The following is a 6156-nucleotide window of genomic DNA, read 5'->3' as shown; positions in this document are numbered from 1 at the left end:
GAAAGTGCGTATTGTTTTTGCAATTACAGAATCCACTTAGTTTTTCTAGTTTTGTTATTGTGCATTAATAATAAACGTGGGGGCATGTACATAGGTTACTTGAGGTCAACTAGCTGCGTTGTCGAGTCACCTTTTTAACTCCTAAATGATGCAAAATTATAAATATGAGTTGCGTTTTGCACGACGATACAAAAGCGAATTGCGCAAAAAGTAACCGTAACCAAGGAAACGTACGAGGATTTTTACTGGGAATGCTAATTTGGGTAATTGTAGCTAGCAGCTCACGATCCGTACACTTCCAGACACAAAATTGCGCTATTTCTGAAAAAATAAACCTTAATATTTGTCTTGGTGTAAGGTTATGTCGTTGCAGGGTCCGCGGGAGGAGAGCAGCCATTTTGATTTCACACGCATATAAATAGACTTCTCTTGTATTTTGAGTTTTTCGCAATAGTTGTGATGCAAAACCACCAAAAGTCAAACATTCATGGATCGATAATAAGATTTTATCAAACTTGTCAACAACAAATTCAAGAAATATTATTATTATTACCAGCAGCTGTATTTCCCTAGATACTTTTACTTTTTACATTATTGTATTTATTTGTTTTATTGTTATTTATAAGGGAGGGGGTCCTCAGCGTTGGGGACTTGGACTTGGACTCGAGTCAGACTTGAGTCACTAGTTTTAGGACTTGAGACTTGACAAGACAAAGACTTGGGACTTGACTTGGATTTGAAGGTCAATGACTCGGACTTGAGACCTGTGACTTGAGAAGACTTGCTGCTTCCCCTAAAAATATACATGTTTTTATAAAATACTCAGTGTTGGGGAGTAACAGATTACATGTACCAGAGTTACATAATCAGAGTACAAATTATGAGTAACTGTATTCAGTTACAGTTACTGTTTCAGTGAGTGGTAATTGGATTACAGTTACTTTGTTGAAATGAATGGATTACACGGAGGTATTTTCCTGTTTTCACATTTTGGGCTAAACCAGGACTAAACCAGGTTCAAACCAGGTCTAAACCAAGTCTAATCCAAGTCTAAACCAGGTCTAAAAACAGGTCTAAAACCAGGTCTAAACCAAGTCTAAACTAGGTCTAAAACCAGGACTAAACCAGGACTAAACCAGGACTAAAACCAGGTCTAAAGCAGGTCCAAACCAAGTCTAAACCAGGACTAAACCAGGACTAAACCAGGACTAAACCAGGTCCAAACCAGGTCTAAACCAAGTCTAAACCAGGACTAAACCAGGTCCAAACCAAGTCTAAACCAAGTCTAAACCAGGACTAAACCAGGTCTAAACCAAGTCTAATCCAAGTCTAAACCAAGTCTAATCCAAGTCTAAACCAGGTCTAAAACCAGGTCTAAACCAGGACTAAACCAGGCTCTAACCAGGACTAAACCAGGACTAAGCCAGGTCTAAACCAAGTCTAAACCAAGTCTAATCCAAGTCTAAACCAGGTCTAAAACCAGGTCTAAACCAGGACTAAACCAGGACTAAGACAGGTCTAAACCAAGTCTAAACCAAGTCTAATCCAAGTCTAAACCAAGTCTAAAACCAGGTCTAAAACCAGGTCTAAACCAGGACTAAACCAGGTCTAAACCAGGACTAAACCAGGTCTAAACCAAGTCTAATCCAAGTCTAAACCAGGTCTAAAACCAGGTCTAAAACCAGGTCTAAACCAGGACTAAACCAGGTCTAAAACCAGGTCTAAACCAGGACTAAACCAGTCAGTGTCTCCTCGTCTTTTATCAATAATATTTTTAATACAGTTAACTAAAGTCTGGGCTTTTTATTTTCTTTTATCAGACAAAACTTCTTATGTGAAGATTTCCTCGTCGTTGCTTCTCTACAACTAAAACAAAAAGGGCGAGCAGTGATCCAGCCGAGCCTTTTTATTTGATGTTTTGGGTTGTCTCGTTTCGTTATATTGCCGGCTGTTGCCTCCTTTAGTTCTTTGAGACTCCTTTTTGTTCGCAGTACAACTTGAGTTAGATTTTGTTATGTTGTACTTAGTTAGGGCTCCTTAGTTATTAGATTATTTTGTTTAAATCCTTTTTATTTTCTCCTTAAATGCCAATTTTTTTGTTCTTTCCTACACTGTTAAACCTTAAACATCCTGGTTTTATTGTTACTTCCCTTTCTCCTCTAGCAAAGGGGACGTAACAGTCAGTGAATCTAACAATGATGTTTATGTTGAGAGTGGGATTCAAACCACCAACCTTTGCATCAGTGGACAAACACTACCAACTTAGCTACTGCTGCCCGACTTTAAGTAAGTAACCTTAAGTTCACAACAGCAGAGACTACAACAAATGTCACAATTCTATATAATTATGTCTATTATAAGAAATAACTTGAACTTTTAATCTTTGATACATACATTTTATAAACAGTTTATTAAAAACCATCATCTCCTCTTGACGTTTGCGCTTTTGCCGTGACAGTTTCACATTGCTTCATCAGAATCCTTGTTATCTTCACCAGTCTTCTCTCCTCCTTTTGCTTCGGAAGACTCGGCGGCGCCCTCTACCCGCTCGTCCTGCATCATCCACGGACTCTCCAGGATGCGGGGGATGCTGGTCCGATGCGCCGCGTTTGGGTGAAGCATGCTCTGAATCAGCTCCACGGCCTCGAGTGAGACGTGGGGTGTGTCTGGGAAATTTTTATGTGGCGTGTCATTTTAACGTGCGCCATCTTGAGAGCTCTCGTTGAGGAGAATGGAAAGGCGTCGTAGAGCATTTTTAAACAGGATTACCCCCATGCTCCAGACATCAGTCACTACGGGGTTGTATGCTAAACTGCGTAAGATCTCTGGAGCCATGTAGTTACTGGTGCCGCAGAAGGTTTTGCTTAAATCCAGTTGTCCGTCTGTGTAGCTCAGTCTCTTGCTCAGGCTGAAGTCGCACACTTTAATGTTGTTATTTCGATCCAAAACTAGATTTTCGCATTTCAGATCTCGGTGCACGATTCCGATTCGGTGGAGATACTGAACGGCGTCGCAGAGCTGGACGAAGACTCTTTTACTGAACTCCTCAGACAGTGGGCCTTTGGCTTTTATGTGCTTAGAGAGGTCTCCGTTGTCGCACAACTCCGTCACCACAAACACCTGAACATGAATGACAACAAAAGCGGATGTTAAATAAGACAGATTTTTAAAAGTTTAGTATTAGACATGGGTCAATTTGTTCACCAACACAACAAGTCCATAGTTATAGTAAGTAAGGCTTCGTTCAGACTGCAGGACTTAACGCTCAATTCGGATTTTTTTTTTTCATGAAATCTGATGTTTTTGCGAGGTCGTTCACATTTCCAATTAAATGTGACTTGTATGTGACTCCAGTGTGAACATTAACCCTTCCAGACCGACGGTATCGTATACGATACCGGCGGACATGTTTTACATAACCGCGCATAACTTTTTAACCATAAAAGATAGAGACTTAATTTTTTCCCCTTGTATAGATAAGACCCGTGGCTTTTTTTTTTTTTTTTTTTTTTTTTTTTTTTTTAAGACCCGTGGCTTTACGAGCATCTTTCCGGCATCATCCTACGTCACACGCACGCTGCGTGGTGACGTAGTGAAAACAGGTGTCCAATAGGAACTTCGTTCTTCGGCGCGTGACGCGCTCCATCCATTTTCATTTCAAACTTTGCCAAAGATTGTTGTAAGTGAAGATAGCTTACTCCTCTGAGCTACTGTGCTCATAGCATTCGATGAAGCAGGCCTAAGTACCATTATTTCTCAAGTAAATGGCAAATTACGCATCTCATTTGAAAAGTTTTTTTTTTTAACTTGCAAATGATACATAATACACCCAACAGGACGTAAACAGCCTAGTGTCGAGCAATGAATCGGGGTGCGCGCGGGTGTGAGCAGGTGCGCGCAGATGCGCGCTTGGCGTAGACCCGGCGCACATTCGTGTGCCAAGGCATTGTTGTTTTGCGCACGGAGGATAAAGAGCTCCGGGAAGTCTATCAGAAGAAAGAAAGAAAGAAAGAACGAACGAACAGAAATGGCACGCAAAGCGTCACTTTCCTTGCTGGAAGCAGTGGCGATGGTAACGGAGCCTGGCTGTGACGCCGAGTCCGATGTGGACACTTTTTATACAGATGAAGAGTTGGATTACCTGGAGGGTCTGGACCCTATTGAAGAGTAAGTAGCAAATATTTCATAATTATTTAGAGCAAACATCATGCAACACTTGTAGTAAACGGGAGTAAATACATAATAGTAGCATGCGTAATGCCTATTTACGTATTGTTTGGATACAGTTTTATTTGATGCGTGAGGGGTATAATCATTTAGGTGGGGGATGAGATTGTGAACTTCAGACAACTTTACCTGTGTTGCACTAGACTTATGACATGTATGTTGTTGTTTGTAATAATTAGCTACAAACTACATGTGTAAAGTGGGATGAAGTGGTTTGGGATGTGTGGTTGTCCTCATTAGTGAGGTCATAATATCTTGACACCATTTGGGTGGGGGATGGGGTTGTGCATTGTGTTTGCTCCTGCTGCACTAGACTTAGACTTGTTGTAGTACATATGTAATACACAAGTTTTACACAAGCACACAAGCTAACATTTTTTCCTTTTCTTTTGTTTAGTGCTGAGTCAGAGGATGTAGTGTTTGACGCCTCTGCACAATACAAGGACACTTCACTAAATGAACACCTGCTCACAGGGCCTGACCTCACAAATACATTGGTGGGAGTACTCTGTAGGTTCAGGAAGGGTTCAGTTGCTGTAATGTGTGATGTGGAACGTATGTTTCACCAGTTCCATGTTAGACCATAAGACCAGGACTATTTACGTTTTCTATGGTGGGAGTATGGTGATATAAGCACTCCACCCCTCGGTCTTCCGCATGAAGGTTCACCTTTTTGGTGCAGCCTCATCACCTGACTGTGCTAACTTTGGCTTAAAACATCTAGCCACACAAGGTGAAGACAAGTTTGACCCAGGTACTGTTAAGTTCATTCAAAAGAACTTTTATGTAGATGATGGGCTTGTCAGTATGATGTCAGAAGAAGAAGCAATAAAACTAGTCAAAGAAGCAAGAGAGCTTTGTACAACAGGTAAACTAAGACTCCATAAATTCATATCAAACAATGAAAATGTGTTAAAATCACTACCCAAAGAAGAGTGTGGTGAAAGTGTTAAAGATCTGGACTTAGCATTTGGAGAGCCACTCCTGGAAAGAGCTCTTGGTGTGCAGTGGTGCATGTCTTCTGATGAGTTTCAGTTCCGAATAACAGTAAAAGAGCACCCTATGACAAGAAGAAGAGTCCTGTGCACCGTAGCTTCAGTCTATGACCCGTTGGGATTTGTAGCACCGTTCATCTTAAAACATTGGCCTGTCTTCCATAGAGCTGCAGCTGCTGCTCTTGTTCTTCTGCAGGTTAGTCCCTGAGGCCATCTCCTTCTTCAGGAGCATGTTGACCTTGAGCTCTGGTCTGCTGTTGCTGTGAAACACCTCATAACACAGAGGACATGTGCAGCAGGGCTCATCAGTGTCCAAGGCCTGAGAGATGCAGCGTCTGCACAAGTTGTGTCCACACAGAGTGGACACTGGCTCTTCAAACACCTCCAGACAGATGGAGCACAGGAACGTCTCCTCAGAGCTCAGGCCTCTGGTGGTGGTGGTGGTGGTGGAGGAGGACATGTCTGAAACAGAACTATGAACAGTTACTATAGTTACTCTCATCATAAAAAAAAAAAAGCTTATTGTGACAGGAAAGAGGAGAAGAACTTTTCCGGGTCTTTAAAAAATTTCCGTCAAACAGACCCCAAATTGTGTTTTTTCCTTCATTTAACCCTCCCACTCTGCTGTTGGGTCAAACAAACCCGAAATAATTTTTTCCCCCTTCATTTAATAGACACTTTATTAAAATAAAAAAAATATTGCCCCCTGCTGTATGCAGTCAGTAGTGCATGCACGAAAATGAGACAGCTGTTGTACACAGGCCCAAGGAGTGATTAAATAAATAAATAAATAAAAAACAATTTGGGGTTTGTTTGACCCAGCAGGAGAGCAGTAGGGTTTTAAATGAAGGAAAAAAAACACAATTTTGGGTCTGTTTGACTCACCAGGAGAGCGGGAGGGCTTTAAATGAAGGAAAAAAACACAATTTTGGGT

Source organism: Boleophthalmus pectinirostris, unplaced genomic scaffold (assembly GCF_026225935.1).
Source record: "Boleophthalmus pectinirostris isolate CB_2022bp ecotype Guang Dong unplaced genomic scaffold, ASM2622593v1 HiC_scaffold_23, whole genome shotgun sequence".
Classification (NCBI taxonomy): Eukaryota; Metazoa; Chordata; class Actinopteri; order Gobiiformes; family Gobiidae; genus Boleophthalmus; species Boleophthalmus pectinirostris.
The sequence above is the reverse complement of the archived record's forward strand: the minus strand, read 5'-3'. Positions refer to the sequence as shown.